A 22485-nucleotide genomic window follows, 5' to 3' on the forward strand; every position below is an offset into this window, starting at 1 on the left:
ACTGCTTCCATGGATTCCAAGAACATCCTGACCTATTAAACCCTGGTAAAACCCCTTTCTTAACTTTACACTCTGCCAATGCCCATAAAGAAAAATGTTCTAATTTTCCCTAGACTCAAGATCCTTCAAAGGACAGAGGAGGCAGGCCCTGAGAACCCTAGGACAATTGTTTAGTTCGTTCAAAATTTGTGATTTCACAGATCTATAGCAGAGATGTAATCTTTCAAGTTTGTATTAGTTTTAGAAAGCAAGTTGTCTTAGCTCTTCTGCCAAGCTGTTATCTAAAGGTTTGGACAGAGATCAATGAAACCCAGAATGACAAATTTCTTTATGTCTATGGTTGGCCCCTTTCATTGCTAGTACGATTTGTGCTATTGCTTGCATAAATTAGGCATATTCTATTATCTTTTGTGCTTGCATGTTTTGTTTTGTTGGTTGTAACTTTCCATGTATCTACTGTTTATAGTCCCAAGGGCGGCTGTCTCGGGGACTATTTAGTTATTACCTGCCTTACCAGCAGGGCAGGGACTTTACTAGTTGTTAGACATTTTATGAAATTAGCTTTGCACTCACTAAATGGAAATGCGAAATATCAAGTGTAATAAATAAATAAATATATACATAAATACTATTTGTATATGTTAGTTCAACATTTTATAAATCAAGATGTCAGAGACACATTGATGGTTTCACCATTTCCAATGTGAAAAGAAGCAAAAAAGGTCTAGTTTCAAATATATATCTACAGTACAAGGCAAAACATTTTTCGTCTAATAGAAAACAATGTTAGAGAGAATGTGGTAGTAATAGAACCGTGATGCACGTGTGGTGGCTCGGCTTAAAACTGCAACATATTGGGGAAGATTGGACAATTGATAACAAGAATCCTAGAACAGCATATTCCATGAAACCCAGGGATTTTTATCCTGGGTTTATCCCTTGAAATAGGGAGCTCATGTAGGAGGAGATTGGTTCTGTACTTATGTTGAGAGATAAAAGGCTTTTTAAAAGTGAAATGTGTTTTATCTTTTTCTTTTTTTAAATCAATGTCTTAGACATCTTGGGAACCATTTTTAAACTGTTTGCAGTTGGATAAAAACCCTTGCATACTTTTGACCCATGGCCTTTGCGCCAACTTTTAATGCAAACATATACATATACTTTCAGTTTGAAAGTTGCTAGGTCCTCCAAACCCCCTGGGGTACTTTAGCGTGCACTTCCCCCAGTTACCCCAGACCCTTCATACACGTCCCAGATGACTGTAAAATTAAATTTTTCAGACTTACGCCACATTCATAGCAGAAATAAAGTTCCGCAGCACTGGATCTAGAAACGCATATGTAGCTACTTGGGCGCAAACCTCTTGGCCATGCCCCAAAATGCACATGCCACGTCCCTTCTTTAGCTGATGCAAGATATTTGTGCATTGGCACTTGTGCACGCATCTGGCCACCTTATAAAATTGGGTGGACATATGCTAGATGCTCGTCAATCTCCTGATTTCCATGCACGTCCAGCTTTTAAAATCAGAACATAAGAAATGCCATACTGGGTCAGACCAAGGGTCCATCAAGCCCAGTATCCTGTTTCCAACAGTGGCCAATCCAAGTCACAAGCACCTGGCAAGTACCCTAATATTAGATAGATCACAAGCTAATATTGCTTATTAATTACTGTCATCGCAGTTTATGGATTTATCCTCTAGGAACTTATCTAAAACTTTTTTAAACCCAGTTACACTTAACTGCTTTAACCACATCCTCTGGCAATGAAGTCCAGAGCTTAACTATGCACTGAGTGTAAAAGAATTTTCTTTGATTTGTTTTAAATGAGCTACTTTGATAACTTCACCCTTTAGAGGGTCATTTTCTAACAGCCCGTATAAATTTGTAGCCTGTTATGTGCCCAAATTACACCAATTGACATTTGTAAGTTCACTATGAAAATTATCCTGGCAACACTGTGCACACATAATTGCACCTGCTATTAGGAAAACATAGTTTTGTCAAGAGATGGGCTGTGAACCAGGGAAGCTGAGGTTCAAATCCCACTGCTGCTCCTTGTAATCTTGGGCAAGTTATTTCACCCTCCATTGCTTCAGGTACAAACTTAGGGGCTCATTCACTAACAGGTCAATGCAGTAAAGTGCGCTCAGGCTGAGCGCACCATTAGCCCCCATTTGGACGCACGTTTTCGATGCTCTATTTTTTTACCCCTTATACAGTAAGGGATAATAGCGCGTGGAAAACGCACATCCAACCCCCCCCAAACTAATAGCGCCCGCAACATGGAAATGCATGTTGATGAGCCTATTAGTTAGTCCCGCGCGATACAGAAAGTAAAATGTGCAGCCAAGCTGTCCATTTTACTCTCAGAAATTAACGCCTGCCCAAAGGCAGGCGTTAATTTCGGCCGGCACTGGGAAAGTGTACAGAAAAGCAGAAAAAAATGCTTTTCTGTACACCCTCCGACTTAATATCATAGTTAAGTCAGAGGCCCCAAAGATTAAAAAAAAAAAAAAAAATCTGCCCGCGACCCGTGGGTTGGAAGACGGACGCTCAATTTTGCTGGCGTCCATTTTCCGAACCCGTGGCTGTCAGCGGGTTCAACAACCAACGCCAGTAAAATTAAGCGTCGGCTGTCAAACCCGCTGACAGCCGCTGCTTCTGTCAAAAAGGAGGCGCTAGGGATGTGCTAGTGTCCCTAGCGCCTCCTTTTTACCGCTGGCCCTAATTTGCATAGCTTTGCTTAGCGAATCGCGCGCCCAGGAGAGTGGGAGCTCGCCGGCTCTCCTGCGAAGTTTTCTGTATTGGCCCGTAAAACAGATAAGGCCGGGTGGTGCCATTTGGAAAAAAGGCAGTCGCTGGGCCTGAGTCTAGATGGTGCTCTGGGCCCTCTGGACCTCCAGGGTGATTTTGTGAATAAGAGGGAGGGTCCTGGCCTCTGGGGGCTGAATATTTTTTAATGAAGAGGAAAGGTTGGGGGGCTGGCACTAATATTAAAAATGTATTTTGACAAAGGGCCATTTCTAGGGATGATGAGGGAAAGGGCGGGACAAGGGAATCTACCTAGACCCCAGGGTTTTTCAGTACTTTCGGGGATGGGGGGGGGGGTTACCTGGGACCATCAGTCCCAGAGCCGCCATCATGTGATCTTTGGGGCATTTACTCCTGCAGTTAATTCTCCCCATGGTATTTAACCATGAGGAAAAATATTGCGGGAATCACAAAGTGGCAGGGCCCATTACCGTGGCTCTGTGACTCCTGTGGTATTTTTCTCGCGGGAAAAAATACAACTGTTTAGACTGTAAGCCATTTGGGGATAGGGAAATATCTACAGTACCCAAATGTAATTCGCTTTGAAGTACAAAAAGGCAGAACATAAATAAATAACAGTGAACTTCTTTTACTACCACTCTTTGTTGTCTATCACTGAATGAATTTCTAATTCAAATCACTATCTTGGGGCCCACTCCCATGCTAACAGTATAAAAACCTTTGCTGAACTCTGAAATCTATATCCAGTGCATGGCCATGGTCTAATTCTTGGTCACCTAATTAAAGAAAGTGATTAGATATGTCTGACATGACTTCCCTCTGGGAAAACCATGCTGCCTTGGATCTGCGTTCTGCTGCATGCAAGATCCCTCTCTATTCTGTAGCAGAGTCTCCATTAATATTTTCACCACCTACGTCAAAGATTTCATTTACCAATGAAAGCTTATCAGGGATGGAAAAATCCCAGATGACCTAGTGCTGGCCCAGACCTGAGGAGAAATACTGCTGCTGTGACCAGCCCAGGCCAGAGTGGAGCCACCGAGCCCCAGAGATGCATCCTGCTGTTGAACTGTCCAGAAATGGAAAGCCTGGGAGAGAGAAAGGGGAAAGGAGACTGACAGCATGGAAGAGAAACATGAGAAGGGGAAAGAGAGGCTGGAAAGGAAAAAGGTGGTAGATGGGAAGGGGGAAGAGGCTGAAGGGGGAAGCTGGAGGAGAAGGCACAAGCTTAGGGAAGGAAACGAGACTGGAAAGGACAAGGAGCAGGGAGAGAGGCCAGATGGAGGCAGAGTGGGGAAAGTGACTGGGGGGAGGAAAGAGCAAAGAAAGTCAAAATGTAAAAAGCAAAAGCAGTAAAATCACAAAGAAACATACAACAAAGATCAAGCAAAACAAGCAAAAAGATAAAAATAAGTAAAATAAGCAAAAAAACCCTGAATAGACAGACAAAAAAGAACTATAAGGAAATATAAATTCCCCTGGCTCCTAAATATTTTTCTAGCCCTGGAAGTTATTTTAACGTGAGGATTTGAAAAAAAAATTGAATCTTCGACATTATATCCATATACATTGCCATAATTAATGGACTGGTATATCACCAGATTTTACTCATAATCTGTATGCTTGATCTTTAAAAGCATTCCTAATTTTGAAATTAAGATGTTTTCCTGTTAGATTCATACTCAACTGGCATTCAAGCTAGAAAGTCTTGCCCAGTACTGTTTCACTGTATGAACCTCTGATGTTCAGTCATTACCATCTCACCCTAAGTCAGCCAAACAGGCTGATTCAGTTCTGATTTTGCCCCAATACATGGATGGAAATGTAGTTTTAATTTTATTAGAAAAAGAACTGACAAAATCAGAACTACAAATTGTGGCATGTAATGGGGTGAAAACAGGACTGGATCAGACTATTTAGTTGATCTGGGATGAGGTAGCAACCCTAAGGTAAGCAAACCTACTCAGTTCCCATATGTTTTAACTTTTTAACTTCTACAGCTAAGAAATGTTATAACTAAGACAACTGAATTTCCTGAATGTCCATGTCCAATGGTGTTTTTCCTTTATTTTTTTTTACTGGTTCCTATCTCCCTAATGCTTTTGCTTTCATTCAGATGGTTATTTGTCAATAAGTTGCCTATTTAAACAGCTAGGATAGACTAGACTGCCTGAAAGCTAAACATGTCTATAAGCTTTGTACACCTGCCAGATATCCACTAGTGGGCAGACCACTGCCTTGGCTACCTGACAACAAAAGTTTGAGACCCAAATTGTGGTAATGCATAATGGCTTTTTTTTTTTTACTGGCTGACTCAGCTGTGTGTCACTCTTTGTGACACTGGGTAAGTTACTTCACCTTCCATTGCCTCAGGTACAAACTTAGGAGGTCATTTACTAAGTATTCGCAGGATTTACAAAGCTATAGTACCAAGATTAGCAAACCCTGTAGTATCGTCCCTGATGTTAAAATACTGCAAGCAAAAAATGAGAAATAACTACTTACCTGATAATTTCCTTTTCTTTAGGACAATCAGATGAAGCCAGAACAAGTGGGTTATGCACCTCTACCAGCAGATGGAGCAAACTGACATCACACTATATATATATATATATATATATGTGTGTATATATATATATACACACACACACACATATATATATATATATATATATATATATATATATATATATATATACACACACACACACACACACATATATATATATATATATATATATACACACACACATATATATATATATATGTGTGTATATATATACACACATATGTATATATATATATATACATATATATACATATACATATGTATATACCCCTGCAGTGACATCAGCCTGCCAGTATTCTCTTCAAAAGCACCTGTGGATAGACTAGCAAAAAAGTTGATTAAAAACAGATAACCAACAGGCAACACTGAACTCGATAAGAATATAACAACATTAGTCTAGGGTCTAGACCAGGGGTCGGGAACCCATGGCTCGCGAGCCAGATATGGCTCTTTTGAGGGCTGCATCTGGCTCGCAGACAAGTGTCGCCATACTTCGCGGTTCCCCGCTGACCCAGCTGCTCCCCGGTCCTCCGCCGCCCGGGCTTAAAATGCTGTCAGCCCGGGCGGAACGCGGCAGGACAGCTGGAGTCAGCGGCACCGGCGTGCTCTCTTCTCCCCCCCCCCCCCCGCGGCCCGGAAGAGGAAGTGGAGAGCATCAGGTGCCTGCGCGGGAAGAAGAGACCACACTAGCGTGGTCTCTTCTTCCGCGCAGGCACCCGATGCTCACCACTTCCTCTTCCGGGCCGCGGGGGGGAGGAGAAGAGAGCACGCCGACTGGAGTCATCCGGGTGCCTGCGCGGGAGTCATCGGGTGTCAGCCGGGTGCCAGCGCTGGAGTCATCGGGTGCCTGCGCGGGTCTTCCCGCGCAGGCACCCGATGCTCTCCACTTCCTCTTCCGGGCCGCGGGAAGAAGAGAGCACGCCGGTGCTCTCTTCTTCCCGCGGCCCGGAAGAGGAAGTGGAGAGCATCGGGTGCCTGCGCGGGAAGAGTCCGATGGGAAGAAGACTGCAGCGCGGCTCGGAGGAAAATGAAAATCTTCAACCGCGGCCGATGGGACTCCGCCTTCGCCTCCGCGAGGGCTGAAAATGAAGGAGGTTAGCGTTGGGAGGTGGCTGCTGCTGCCGCGAGTTCCCGGGGGGGGGAGAGAGAGAGTGAATGAATGAGCGAGCAAGCATGTGTGTTTGAGATCCTGTGTGTGTGAGTGAGAGATTGCATGTATGTGAATGATTGAGAGCCTGTATATGTGAAAGAGAGTATGTCTGTGATTGAGATCCTGCCTGTGAGAGAGAGAGCATGAATGTAAGTTTACCATTGGGAACCTGTATGTGTAAGTTTGTAATTGAAAACCTGTTTGTTTGAAAGAGTATGTGTGTATGATTGAGATCCTTTGTGTGTGAGAGAGATCATGTGTATGTATGATTAAGAGCCTGTGTGTATAAGTAAGAGAGAGATCATGTGTGTCTGTGTCTGATTGACAGCTGGTTTAGGTGATGGAGCATGTGAGTATGTGATTGAGAGCCTGTGTTTAAATGAGAGAGAGAGACCATGTGTGTCTGTGTGATTGAGAGCTGATTTAGGTGAGGGAGCATGTGAGTATGTGATTGAGAGCCTGTGTTTAAATGAGAGAGAGAGACCATGTGTGTATGTGTGTGATTGAGAGCTGATTTAGGTGAGGGAGCATGTGAGTATGTGATTGAGAGCCTGTGTGTAAATGAGAGAAAGAGAGGACATGTTTGTAAGCATGTGAATGAGAGTCTGTGTGTGAGAGAAAAAGACAGCATGTATTTATGTGATTGAAAGCCTGTGTGTGTGTAAGCGTGAAAAGATAGACAGCATGTGTGTAAATGTGTAATTAAGAGCCTATATAAGTGAGAGAGAAAAAACATTTGTATATGTGAGTGACTGAGAGCATGTGTGTATAGGTGTGTCATTGAGAGCCAGTGTGAGAGAGAGCGCTGTATGTGACTGAGAGAGGAGAAAGTTCCAAGCAAACCACCCCACCTCCTGCTAATTCAGAACAATCTCAGGACACCTGGATATCAAACGTTCCCAGGTATGCAGAGCAAAAAAATTTTTGTATCCTTATTATTTTTCATTACTGGGTCTTTGTGTCTGCTATTTTGAAATATTTTGTTGGTATCTGGAAATGTTTTATATGAGTTTTTAATTATTGGATATTCCACTCATCAGCTGTTTCGAAATATGTTCTTTTTGTTAGTACAGTTTTACTGCTGATGATTTTATATTTCTTGATTTGTTTTATAAGGATGTGTGATGTTTCTTTTTTCCTTTGTTACACTGCGTACAGAGTCTCTGGCTTGTTGCAGTTTCCAATTCAGTTTTTGTCTGCATGCTTCTTGTTATGCGTTTTGGTCTCTTTATTCTATGTTAGGTGAGGGACAGCACGTGATTCAGGTGAGGTTTTCTGCTGGCGTGTAGTTTCTGTGTAGGACTCTATAGCAGCCTGACTTGGTCCGTTTTCCTAATAGGAGATGTATTGGTGTCTTAAGGCCTGGTGTAATATTTTCAGAGACTTATTGTACTTTAAAAGTGTGATCTTACATAAAATGCACACATTTACTTGTATTTAGTTTTAAACATATTGTATGGCTCTCATGGAATTACATTTTAAAATATGTGGCGTTTATGGCTCTCTCAGCCAAAAAGGTTCCTGACCCCTGGTCTAGACTAACACTTCCCAGTAATCCCTGAAATATGTAGTCACACAGGAGGACCATACTATAAACATTCGGCAGCCAAGGGAGGGAAGCTGGATTCATCTGAATGTCCTAAAGAAAAGGAAATCATCAGGTAAGTAGTAATTTCTCATTTCTTAGCGTCCAGTCAGATGAATCCAGAACAAGTGGGATGTACCCAAGCTACTCCCGAATAGGGCAGGAGGCTGTCCACGGTCCAGTCAAAACCGCACATGCAAAGGCTGTGTCCTTCTGGGCCTGCACATCCAGATGATAAAACCTGGAAAAGATGTGTAAGGAGGACCATGTTGCTCCTCAGCAAATGTCAATGGGAGGCAGCAACCTAACTTCCACCCATGACAATGCCTGAGCCCTAGTGGAATGAGCCCTAACCTGACTAGGTAATGGCTTGCCAGAATCAACATATGCTGCCTTGACTACCTCCTTAATCCAGCGGGCTACTGTAGCCCAAAAGGCCAGTTCTCCTTGTTTAGTACTGCCATGAAGAAAAAACAGGCGATCTGTTTTCTATAAAGTCTTAATAACCTCCAGATCCCAGATGATATGTCTCTTGATATCTAAGGGTCACAACAGACAATACTCCTCTACATTTCTCTCTCTCTGTCCAGAGACGTCAGGGAGATGCACTGATTCAAGTGAAATTCAGTGACCACATTTGGTAAAAAAGGAACTGTATGTAGTTGTATCGCCCCTGGAGCCACCCAGAGGAAAGGTTCCCAGCAAGGCAAGGCCTGCAGCTTGGAAACTCTCCAGGCAGAACAAATTGCCACAAGAAACACCGTTTTCAAGGTCAGTAACCGCAAGGACAAGCTACACATTTGATTAATGTAGGACCCGCTAAGAAATCCAAGACCAAATTTAGATTCCATAAGGGTACTGGAAACTTCAAGGGAGGACGAAGATGTTTCACTCCTTTCAGGAAATGGGCCACATCAGGATGAGCCGGATAAGGACCCACCATTCACCTGACCCCTGAAACAGGCGAGAGCCATTACTTGTACCTTTAAGAAATTACAGGCCAAACTTTTATTTAAGCTATCCTGCAAAAATTTCAAAATGAGAGGGACCTTGGCCGAATGAGGAAGCAAACCTTGATCCTCACACCAGGCCTCAAAAACTCGCCAAACATAGGCCAAGAAAATGGAGAACTTTCTAGCCCTAAGCAAAGTGGAAATCGCTGCCACCGAGTATCCATGTTTCAGCAATTGAGTCCTCTCAAGGGCCATACCGTAAGACAAAACTGAGTTGGATCTTTGTGAAGAACCAGGCCCTCACTTAGCAGGTTCCTGTGTGCCAGAAGTCGAAGGGGAGAGTCTCCCAGGAGCTGCTGCAAATCCGCATACCACGGCCTCCTGGGCCAATCTGGAGCTACCAAGAGCACCATCCCTCTGTGGGGCTCGATCCTTCGGATCAATCTGCCCAACATGGGCCATGGAGGAAAGGCATACAGCAACTTGTCTTCCAGCCACTCCTGCACTAGGGCATTGATTCCCAATGACTTCATATCTCTCCTGTGACAAAGAATCATGGAACTTTCGCACTGCGAGAAGTCGCCAGGAGGTCTAGGAATGGGGGGACCCAGTGATCCAGAATCAGCTGAAACACCTCGTCTGACAAGGCCCATTCTCCTGGATCCAGACTCTCCCTGTTGAGAAAGTCTGCTCTTACATTGTGTCTTTTCCTGTTATGTGTGAGGCTGAGATCATCTGGAGATGCACTTTTGCCCATCGCATAAGATGATCTATTTCTGCGACTCTTGCTGGCTCTTGGTTCCTCATTGCCGATTGATGTAAGCCACAGTGGTTGCATTGACCGACATTATCCAGACTGATTGACCCAGCAGCCTGTCGCTGAACTGCAAACATGCCAACTGGACCGCTCTGGCTTCCAGATGATTGATGTTCCAGAAAGACTCCTCTGTATTCCAGCGTACTTGGGCTGTCTGCTCCTGACAGTGAGCTCCCCAACTAAGGAAGCTCGCATCTATTGTCAGTACTAGCCAGTCCGATAGTGCTAGGAAGGAGACTTCTATCGGCAGGAAGAGCTGAATCAAATAGTCCTGAGACTGTGGGTTCCACAGAGACAGCAGGGAGTGCCAAAGAGGATGCATATGCGCTCTCACCCACGGGACTACTTCCAGGGTCACCACCATTAAGCTAAGTACTCGCAGGTAAGACCAAACGGTTGGTATCAGAGTGTTCAATAACAGATGGAGCTGTCTCATCAACTTCTGAATGCGTGCTTCTGGCCCAGTCTCGTGTCAAACCAAACCCCAAGGTATTCCAATGACTGACCAGGCTGAAGACTGCTCTTGGTCAGATTCACCACCCAGCAAAGCTCCTGCAACAGGGAGATCACCTTGTGGGACACTCTGCAGCTCTCTTCCAGCAACTTGGCTCAAATCAGCCAGTCGTCCAAATATGGGTGTACGAAGATCCCATCTTTTCTCAAATCTGCCACCACTACCACCATTACCTTGGAAAAGGTCCTTGGGACAGTGGCCAGACTACAGGGCAGGGCCCGAAACTGGTAATGGCATCCCAGAACTGCGAACCATAGAAAGCGTTGATGCTCTAAACTGGATGGGAATATGAAGGTACACCTCGGACAGATCCAAGAAGGTCAGAAATTCACCCAACTGCACGGCCATTATTACCGAGCACAATGTTTTCATGAGAAAATGTGTCACCTGCAGATGACGGTTGACACCTTTGAGATCCAGGATGGGACAAAAGGAGCCCTCCTTCTTCGGCACAATGAAATAACTGGAACAACCACCTGTATTTTCTTGAGACTTGGGGACTGGAACCACAGCCCTCAGACTGAGGAACCTTGCCACTGTAGTTTCCACTGCCTGCTTCTTCTGTGGGGAGTGGCAGTGAGACACCAAGAACATGTCCCAAAGAACACTGCAAAACTCCAGTGCATAGCCTTCTCGTATCACTTCCAGGACCCATGGATCCGATGTGATCTCGACCCACGTCTGATAAAAGAGAGAAAGGCATCCCCCTATCTCCTGTTCCCAGGAGTGGGTTGGCAAATCTTCAATTGGGAGGGTTGGGAAGATCCACTACCCGACCCCGCGCTCCTTCTTGGCTGTCACGGACGAAAGGACTGAGACCTACCAAAAGGTTGAGGTTGTTCCTCTATAGGGACGAAAATGCCTGGATCCTCTAATACGACTTCTCAAGTTAAAAGAGCGTGGAGTCTGCTTCTTATCCTCTGGCAAACGAGGAACCAGGGATTCGCCCCCACTTACTGGCCAATTTTTCCAACTTGCTTCCAAATAAAAGCAAGCCTTTAAAGAGCAATTTGGTAATGTTAGCCTTGGAGTTGCATTGGTTGACCAATTTCTCAGCCATAATTGACACCTGGCCACTACAATGGAAGCCACTCCTCTGGCTCAAGAGTGGACCAAATCACAGCCCACATCTGCCAAAAAAGCAGTAGCTGGCTCCATAATTTCCCTGGAGTTCACCCCGGAGTCATTGACCTCCTAGGAGAGAAGTAAACAAGATTGAGCCACTAGGGAACAAGAAGCAGCGATCTGCAAGGTCATTGTCACTGCATCCAATGCTTGCTTAAGGATGGTCTCAATCCTTCTATCATGAGCATCCTTCAATGCCGCTCCTCCTTCCATGGGAATAGTGGTCCGCTTGGAGACTGCACACATAAGTGCATCTGCCTTTGGAAAACGTAATCTCTCTCTTGTCATTGGATCCAAAGGATACAGGCCTTCCAAAACCCGACCCCCTTTGAAATTAGCCTCTGGGGCGCCCCACTCAAGATCAATTAATTCTTGAATGGCTTCCATCATGGGGATAAAAACAAGAGGACTTATGCAAAGAAACCAAAATGGGATTTTTCTATGGCCCAGTCACAGCGTCTGTTCCAGGAATGCTGAGCATTTTCAAGGTCTGGGAAATAAGAGCTGGCAGCTTATCTTTATAAAAGAGCCGTGGCATAGTTCTATACGGTTCTAATCTTGGAGGAATTTCACCATCCACAAGGGAATCCGGATCGGTGTCATCAACTGTGCCATCCGGACCTTCATCAAGAAGTCCTGCTGTCGCACTAGCAGTACTCGGGCACTTAACAGTAGGTCATAAAAACATAAGAAATTACCATGCTGGGTCAGACCAAGGGTCCATCAAGCCCAGCATCCTGTTTCCAACAGAGGCTAAACCAGGCCACAAGAACCCGGCAATCACCCAAACACCAAGAAGATCCCATGCTACTGTTGCAATTAATAGTAGTGGCTATTCCCTAAGTAAACTTGATTGATAGCCATTAATGGACTTCATATCCGAGAACTTATCCAAACCTTTTTTGAATCCAGCTACACTAAATGTACTAACCACATCCCCTGGCAACAAATCCCAGAGCTTAATTGTGCATTGAGTGAAAAATAATTTTCTCCGATTAGTCTTAAATGTGCTACTTGCTAACTTCATGAAATGTCCCCTAGTCCTTCTATTATCTGAAAGTGTAAATAACCGATTCACATCTACTCATTCAAGATCTCTATCATATCCCCCCTCAGCCTTCTCTTCTCCAAGCTGAACAGCCCTAACCTCTTTAGCCTTTTCTCATAGGGGAGCTGATCTATCCCCTTTATCATTTTGGTTGCCCTTCTCTGTACCTTCTCCATCACAACTATATCTTTTTTGAGATGCGGCGATCAGAATTGTACACGGTATTCAAGGTGTGGTCTCACCATGGAGTGATACAGAGGCATTATGACATTTTCTGTTTTATTAACCATTCCCTTCCTAATAATTCCTAACGAGGTTCCTACCTGTGACTCTGCTTTGGGTGTGTTAGAGAGGGTTGAAGATTGCACCTGGAGAAAGGATTACAATCCCTGGAAAAACTCTACCCATGAAATGGTAAAAGCATCTAATCCAGGAGGTACTTGAGGCATACAAACTGGGCTACCATCCCCTGCTGAGGAACCAGTTAGGGGAGTTCCAAAAAATGGCACCCCACCTGAACTGTCTGTACCCAGGCCTATATCTGGCTGGGAAAAATCAGGCTTAGTGGACTCGGAAGAAGGCAATTCTCCCTGAGCTCCACACAGCGCTGGCATAAGTTAGTGGACACTTCTGGCTGAGATGCCCGAATATGACAGGCAGTGCAAAGAGAAAGGCACTTAGGTTTCTTAGGCATAGGCGCCATTATGACAGACAGTGCGCTTAAGCTGCAGCCGGAGGCGTGCGTCTAGCTATTTTTTTTTTTTATACGTCCAAAAACACTAGACATCCAACCTAGCCATCCAAAAATTAGGCATCCCAAAACTAAGTGCCGTAAAAACAATTTAAGCGCACGATGTAACTTGGGCGCACAGGTAAGCGTGCAGCCACTTAAGGCGCCACTTAACTTAAATGCACGGAATACAAGGCCCGATGAAGTGTCCAAAAACTGGACGCACAACCTGGACTCACAGCTAGATGCACACGCCAAACAGACAATCCTATAGAAGGCAGCCTAAGAAAAGCGAGCAAAACACTGTTGCGGCCTACCACACAGTGCGCAGCGAAAAAGCCTCAGAGCAGGGCCTAAACTACAGAGGCTGCCCACCCCACCAGGCTGCCCACATCCCTTGATCTCCCACAGAGCAGGATGAATGTCAGAACGGTGCGCCGAGCACAGACACTGGAAAAAAAGGAAGAAGCCCTGAGCTACAAAAGCCACCTTTTACGTCTCTGTAAGTATATTTTATTTCTCTCTTTTTTTTTTTTTTTTTTAAACTTACCTGAGCTCAGCCTTACCTGACTGAGTACAGAGACGGTCTCCAGCTGCAGGGGAGAGGGCATATGCTGTCACTGCCATGCTCGGCTTCCTGCATCCGCTGTCTTTCAGCCGCTTAAGCAGCTAAGTCCACACCAGTTGAAAAACCAGCTACTGGACCAAGGCACTCATCTAAAGGACCACAGAAATCACCTCAGGAATTCTCAACTGGGGGAGGGACCTTTTGGTATCACCGCAGGACAGCGGGGCAATGTAATATCCTTATAAAATGAAGCAATCCCCAGTAGGGAGATGCACGTCCACCATCTGCTAGAGACGGAAAATACTGGCAGGCTGATGCCATGGCAGGGATATATATGTACTGTGACATTAGTTTGCTCTGTCTCCATCTGCTGGTAGAGGTGCATAACCCATGTGTTCTGGATTCATCTGACTGGACACTAAGAAATACCACAATTTAGCTGAGCCCCATCAAAACTGCATGACAATGGCCCTGGGCTGTGGGGTTGCAGTGAATAAAACGGGCTGATTTGCCTGAAGTAACCCCCCCAAATGTTGCAAAGACCCCTTGTCCCACACCTTGCCACCCCTTGAGGCAGCCAACAATAAACTTTAAACTCCTTGAAATTATAGTGCAGATTATACCCCCAAAGCTCTCCTTTAAAAAATAATCCCCCTCCCCAGCCACTGGAGACTGACTCTTGCACTCCCAATCCCCTCCTCCCCCAACCTGAATTTATCAAACTTGCCCTTGTAATCCAGTAGGAGCCTGGAGGACATCCTAGGCTCTGGACTTTGTGGTGGCTATTTTCTGTCTCGGCCAATGTGGGCTATGAGGATCATGGTTCCCCCATCCTCCTTGAGCTTCAACAAGTCTTCACTACAGTGGAACTGAAGGATATGCATACAGAAGGCCCTGTCCCCTATGAAAAGTGAAGGCAACAGAGGCTAGCTTGCTATGTGCACTGTGTGTGGAACAGAAGAGGGGAACCTTCCTGTTCCAAGGAGCTGTGAACAGATCCACTTCCAGGGTGCCAGCCACACTCACCCCCAAGATGCCGAAGCAGAAAATGCTACCATAATGCTCCTCCTGTGAGTCCTCCTAGGCACACACCGCTACTTAAAGGACCCATGGTGGGAAAGCGGGGCTGCCAACACTCACAGATAACACGCAGCTAGGTATATAAACCCCAGCCGTACTCCCTAGCCTTGCCTCAGCAACAGGTCCTCCTATCTTGAGCAGTGCCAGTTGCTATGTCCAGAAGCCTTTTTCCAGCCTGCCTTACCCAGTCTTTCTTGTCCATTCTACCTTGTCCCAGCTTGTCTCATCACTACTTCCTGCCTTGCCCTGTCCTGGTCCTATGCTTGCCTGTCTGATATTGATCTCTTCTATGGACTCGAACTACTCTTTTGCCTGTTGCCTGGTACTGACCTCTGCCACAGATCCGGACCACTCTCTTGCCTGCCACCTAGTACTGACCTCTGCTTCAAACCCCAACTACACCTTGCTTGCCGCCTGCCCAGACCCTCGGCCTGTATTTGATAACTCTCTGGTCGTCGCTTGCCCTGACCTCAGCCTGCCTTTACACATTTCTTCTCTGACTGCCCACAGGGACATTCACCTAAGTCCTGCCGGACCCTGGAACCCAAGGGCTCAACTTGCAGAGAACAGGGCTGGTATATGTGACGGTCAGCTCAGTCCCAGCATAGGGCGTGTTTGCCAGCTGTTGGTATTGGCCTAGTAGGTTTATCTCCTAGGCTGTGTCAACCATTCTACAGCACAAGGTTCACTACCATTACAGAGTGCCAAGACCATGAACTCAGTGGATCCACCCTTAGTCCAGGCCATACTCGGACTGGCTTAGCAAATCCAGCAGCAGCAGGAGCTGCTTAACTGATCTACTTGAGGGTCTTGTTGTTCGCATGGACACTATGCAAGTCCAGCTACCTGTGCTGACAGAAGCACCAGTCCCTGTGCCTCCTCTTACAGCTGCACCTGTCCATGTTCAGGGACCCATGCTGTATTTCCAGCTGCCTCTCAAGTATGGTGGTGACTCCAAAAGGATGCAGAGGGTTCTCAATTTCTGCAAAATGCATTTTGAACTCCAGGCGGCCGACTTCCCATCAGCCCGCACTAAGGTACTCTCCTTGTTGGATGATCCTGCCCCTTGCCTGGGCTTCCTCCTTGTGGAAACAAAATGATCCACTCCAGCAGAACCTGGATAATTTCCTACAGCAATTTCATCTGATATTCGACGAGTCTGGCTGCACCTCATCAGCAGCCAAGGACCTGCTACGATCTGACAAGGCACCCACAACATAGGCATGTATGCAATATATTTTCCCACCCTGGTCTCTGAGCTCTGCTGGGGTAAAGACAACCTAACCACCATATTCTGGCAGGGTTTAGTAGAGCGAATAAAAGATGAGATGGCAGGTCAAGATACTCCTCCCATGCTGGAAGGTCTTAAGCCAAGGCCATCTGGGTGAACTTAAGGTTCCAGGAATAAGCTTGGGAGAAAGGAGTACTCAGATGACCTGTCCCAACTGGTGCTGAAATTCCAGCATCCCCTAGTGTCCTCCACCGATCCACTGATGGCAACACATTCAGAAGAGCCCATGCAATTGGATTGCTCCCAGGCTCCTGGATAAGGAAAAATGGAGATGAAGACAGCTTAATCTTTGTTTCTACTGTGCTGGCCAAGGGAACTTCGCAAGCCATTGCCTCAAGAAGTCAGGAAACTCTCAAACCTAGGGTTGGTCGAAAAGATAACCTAGACCAGTCCTTCTCCTCCCCACAACTGGTGGTACCTGTGCCTCACCTTTGGAGAAATGATAGTTCAAACCAAAGCATTTCTAGATTCAGGGGTGGGTAACAATTTTATTGAGGAGTCATTGGTTCATTGATTCAACCTGCCTATGACCACTTTGCCACTGCACTCACCATTCAAGCCCTGATGCTTGACTATGTCCACCTTGCTCCTTATCATGCAGACAGGCATTCTCCACCACAAGAACACTGTGTTCTACGTGTTACCCTGCGTAGTCAACCCAGTTATCCCTGGTCTACTCTGGCATACAATACACCAACCTTCCATACTGAGGTGCTTTGCAAATCACCCACTGGGGACTCTCCTGCCGGGAACATTGTCTTTAGCGGGTCCTACCACCCATCAAGGTAGCCTGAGCTACTGCACCAGCCCCACCAGGCCTACCACCTCAGTATGCTGATTTTGCCAACATTTTTAGCAAGCAGCAGGCCAATATCCTGCTACCTCACAAGTCATATGACGGTTCAATAGACTTTCTTTCCGGGAATATGCCTCCTAGTGGTAGAGTCTATCCATTATCTGCAACTGAGATGGATGCCATGTCCATCTACATATAAGAAAACATGGAGTAGGGGTTCATTTGACCTTCCTCATCCCCTGCAGGAACAGGCTTCTTCTTCCTAGGGAAGAAGGATGGCTCGTTAAGACCATGAATAAATTGCCGGGGTCTGAATGCAATTACTCGGAAGAACTGTTATCCATTGCCTCTCATTGCCGAGTTGTTTGATCGCCTCCAAGGAGCACACATTTTCTCGAAGCTGTATCTCTGTGGGGCATATAACCTTATCCATATCCAAGAAGGTGATGAACAGAAGACAGTCTTCAACACCAAAGTCGGCCATTATGAATATCTAGTCATGCCACCCGGCCTCTGCGATGCCCCTGACATTTTCCAACACATGGTCAAAGAGATTTTTCAGGGCCTCCTGAATTCCCATGTAGTGGTTTATCTGGTTAACATCCTCACCTTCTCTCGCTCTATGGAACAATACTGTGGGCACATAAGACAAGTTCTGCAAAGACTTTGGGAATACTGCTTATAAACCAAATTACAGAAGTGCACATTTGAGCAATTGGAGCTGCATTCTTGGGCTATATTATTTCTTGGAACGGTCTATGCATGCACCCAGAGAAGGTAAAAGCCATCCAGGACTGACCCCAACCTGTTGGTCTCAAGGCATTGCAGTGCTTCCTTGGCTTTGCAATTATTACCAACAGTTTGTGCTGGCAGCTCCCTGGCTTTCCATTTGCACCCAAATTGACCTGATTATTCGTCCAACATATTTTCAGGTTACACAGGCTTCCTTCCCACATTCTCTCGAACCAAAGCGTACAGTTTACAGCCCGCTTCTGGAAAAGCCTCTGTATGAAATTTGGCATTACCTTGGACTTCACCTCAGTGTATCACCCATAAAGCAACAGACAGACAGAAAGAGTCAATCAAACTCTCAAGGGCTTCTTGAGAGCCTATGATAATGAATGCCAAGATGTTTGGGCTTCTCTCCTCCCTTAGGTTGAATTTTGCCATAACAACCATGTGGGAACATAAGAACATGCCATACTGGGTCAGACCAAGGGTCCATCAAGCCCAGCATCCTGTTTCCAACAGTGGCCAATCCAGGCCATAAGAACCTGGCAAGTAACCAAACACTAAGTTTATTCCATGCTACTGCGGCTAGTAATAGCAGTGGCGATTTTCTAAGTCAACTTAATTAATAGCATGTAATGGACTTCTCCTCCAATAACTTATCCAATTCTTTTTTAAACACAGCTACACCAACTGCATGAACCACATCCTCTGGCAACAAATTCCAGAGTTTAATTGTGCGTTGAGTGAAAAAGAACTCTCTCCAATTAGTTTTAAATGTGCCACATGCTAACTTCATAGAGTGCCCCTTAGTCTTTCTATTATCTGAAAGAGTAAATAACTGTTTCACATTAACCCGTTCTAGACCTCTTATGATTTTAAACACCTCTATCATATCTCCCCTCAGCCGTCTCTTCTCCAAGCTGAAAAGTCCTAACCTCTTTAGTCTTTCCTCACAGGGGAGCTGTTCCATTCCCTTTATCATTTTGGTCACCCTTCTCTGTACCTTCTCCATCGCAACTATATCTTTTTTGAGATGCGGAGACCAGAATTGTACACAGTATTCAAGGTGTGGTCTCACCATGGAGCAATAGAGGCATTATGACATTTTCCGTTTTATTCACCATTTCCTTTCTAATAATTCCCAACATTCTGTTTGCTTTTTTGACTGCCGCAGCACACTGAACCGATGATTTCAATGTGTTATTCACTATGACGCCCAGATCTCTTTCTTGGGTGGTAGCTCCTAATATGGAACCCAACATTGTGTACCTATAGCATGGGTTATTTTTCCCTATATGTATCACCTTGCACTTCTCCACATTAAGTTTCATCTGCCATTTGGATGCCCAATTTTCCAATCTCAGAAGGTCTTCCTGCAATTTATCACAATCTGTTTGTGATTTAACTACTCCGAACAATTTTGTATCATCTGCAAATTTGATAACCTCACTCGTATTCCTTTCCAGATCATTTATAAATATATTGAAAAGCACCGGTCCAAGTATAGATCCCTGAGGCACTCTACTGATTACCCTTTTCCACTGAGAAAATTGACCATTTAATCCTATTCTCTGTTTCTTGTCTTTTAATCAGTTTCTAATCCATGAAAGGACATTGCCTTCTATCCCATGACTTTTTAGTTTTCTTAGAAGCCTCTCATGAGGGATTTTGTCAAACGCCTTCTGAAAATCCAAATACACTACATCTATTGGTTCACCTTTATCCACATGTTTATTAACCCCTTCAAAAAAATGAAGCAGATTTGTGAGGCAAGACGTCCCTTGGGTAAATCCATGTTGACACTGTTCCATTAAGCTATGTCTTTCTATATGCTCTGTGAGTTTGATCTTTAGAATAGTTTCCACTATTTTGACGGCACTGAAGTCAGGCTCACTGGTCTATAGTTTCCCGGATCACCCCTGGAGCCCTTTTTAAATATTGGTGTTACATTGGCCACCCTCCAGTCTTCAGGTACAATGGATGATTTTAATTATAGGTTACTATCCCTAGCAGGACCCACAACATGGAACAATATGCCATTAGAAATCAGACTACAAAGTAACATCAAAACTTTCAAAAAAAGTTTAAAAACATGGCTATTTAAGCAAGCATACCACAAAGAGAACTGAGAGCAGAAAAACAGGGAAATTTTGGTTGCAGTCAGTTTAGCTCCCTCTCACACACCTAGTTTCTTTAAGTGTGTGCTTCTCATTACTTTATCCTAAACTATTCCTTTTTTTTTAAACAACAAAGAACCAAAATAAAGTAGTACGATATCTTATAGCTGAGTAAAAGGTAACTGGACATGACTTATAACACTCAAACTAAAATTTTTATGAAACTTTGTTACAGTAAATTAACGGCACCTGTTTAAGAGTTTAGAATTCCAGATACTGTATTCAACACAGTTTTTGTGCCCTATTGTAAACCGTTGTGAAGGCATCCGCTTAACGACAGTATAGAAAAGACTTTAAATAAATAAATAAAAATAAATAACTAACAGATCTGAAATTCATTTTTTAGTTCCTTCAGAACCCAGGGATGCATACTCCGGTCCAGATGATTTGTAACTCTTTAGTTTGAATTGTGATGGTTAAATATTGGTGACTTAGGGTTTTATTCATTTATTTTGTTTCTATTATTTTGTTTATTAAACTCTTATTGAATGATTTTTTTCTTTTAATGCATTTATAGTTTTAATTTTTGCTAAAACTGTATGTTTTTTTATATAATAGATACATTTGTTTAAATATTTATTTATATGATGCAGTACATACAATAACAACTCTAACCAGATATACCCTGTCATATGCAAGGAAAGAAATGTACCAACATTTCAACAAAAAGATATTATATTATATTTATTATTGTATTGATTCTATTATGTTGAAACTTCTTGGATTGAATAATTTTATGTAAACAGCATGTTTTTAATGATTTTGCAGTTAATAAATAAAGTAAAATTAAAGTAAAGAAAACAGAACAAGCTAGGATTATTATAGATCCCCACTCAGAACCTACACACTAACAGAATACTTCACATCACTCACACACATAACAGACTGATTCTCACCAAATACAGAGTAAGAGGTCAATTTCCAACAGCCCAGTTTAACCCTGCCCTGAAGCAGCTAAAAGTACCCAGGGCTTTCATAGTGTGCACACTTTTAGTCACATTAAAGAAAGGTGTTCCTGTGGGCATGGGGTGCATTTAGGAAGGAAAAATAAACAACGTGCTTACAGGCAATTTTCAGCTGTACGTGCGTTATTTTGCCTCTGCTCAGCCACCCACACAAATAGTATGAGGACTCTTAATGAATGCACTTTGCAGCTACTAATTTTCAAAGGGAAAATGTGTGTAAAGTGTATGTTAGAAGTGCCCACAGAGTTTGCAGCTATGCAGACTATTTGAAAATTGCCCCCAGGTGACTAGAAATTAGAAGCAATAATATGTAAACAAAAAGTGAATTGACAACCTAAGAAGCCTGACTCTGTATGTAGTGCAACACAAGAGAAAGAGACACAGGAAGGCATTTGCCTGCTGTGTATGCAAAATGCAAAGAGATTAGAAGTGCACACTTCCCAAAACGGACAGAGAAAATCAAAGACTTCTCACAAATGAATGAGCAGGAAAAACTCAATAAAATCCTAGGGGGAAAAGGAAAAGCAGCAGCTATGGTCAGCAAAATATGTAGCATTGTGCCACCTAGCCAGAAACATAAGCGGGTGAATATTCAAAAGATTCACCTTGCAAAAACCAGGTTTTAGCTGGGCAAATCTTTCCCATTGAAAATTCTCCCCTTTACCCAGCTAAATTTGTGTGGGTAATATCACTACCTGCATAGATTTAGTCAGATAAGAAAGGGGCATTCCCAAGGGAGACTTAAAATTTAGCCAGTAAGTGCGATATCCAACACTATTTGACTTAGGGGGTCATTTACTAAGCCGCAGTATTTTATCACAGGGAGGACAAATACCATGGGGGGAGGGTGCATTTTCACAGTAGTTTTCCTCTCTCACGAAACAATATTGTGGGGAACCGTGAAAAACATGCAATGGTAGCCCCCTATGCCCAACATGCCATCGTCTTAAAGGGTCATGAATGGCCCAAAACACCCTCCCCAGCCATGTAAAATGTCCCCTACCCAGGAGTCTGGCTAGACCCCTGCCACCTGTGGAAGCAGCCCAAAGGTATATAAAAAATAGCTGATTGCCCCACCTCTTCCCAAACTCCTCCCCTTGAAACTAAGTCACCCACTCCCTCGATCCAAACCCTCCCTCACAATCAAAGGGGCAAAGGCCGGGCAGTGCGATTTTGAAAGATGGCTTTGACCGGCTTAGAGCCTAGGAGGCGCTCTGGGCCCCACTGTACACCAAGGATCTACTGAAAGATATGGGGGGAGGTAGTCCAGATTGGGGGCCTTGGTTACTTAGATTCAAGGGGAGGGATTACAAAAACTCTTTAAAAAATTTATTTTTTTTTTTACCTTCGAGCTGCATCTACAAGCAGTGTGTGTGTGTGTGTGTGTGTGTGTGTGTGTGTGTGTGTGTGTGTGTGTGTGTGGAGGTGGCCTGGGGGGGGGGGGTATGCAAGGGTCTACCCAGACACCCGGAAGCAATATTACACTATTACATGGTGGGGGGTGTTGTTGTTTTGGGCCATTGCTGGCCCTTTGTCATTGTCAGATCACTGGGACTGGGAGGTGCATTAACATCACTATGCTCCCTGAAAAAGTTAGCTATAGCTCCT

The 22485-nt window shown here is 44.4% G+C and overlaps 1 protein-coding gene across 20 annotated transcripts in view; it reads right to left on the reverse strand.

Moving 5' to 3' along the window:
* MARCH8 (membrane associated ring-CH-type finger 8) overlaps positions 1–22485 on the reverse strand; it is a 376426-nt gene that overhangs the window by 12011 nt on the left and 341930 nt on the right. The gene's annotated exons all lie outside the window — the stretch shown is intronic.

Source organism: Rhinatrema bivittatum, chromosome 7 (genome assembly GCF_901001135.1).
Source record: "Rhinatrema bivittatum chromosome 7, aRhiBiv1.1, whole genome shotgun sequence".
NCBI classification, from domain to species: domain Eukaryota; kingdom Metazoa; phylum Chordata; class Amphibia; order Gymnophiona; family Rhinatrematidae; genus Rhinatrema; species Rhinatrema bivittatum.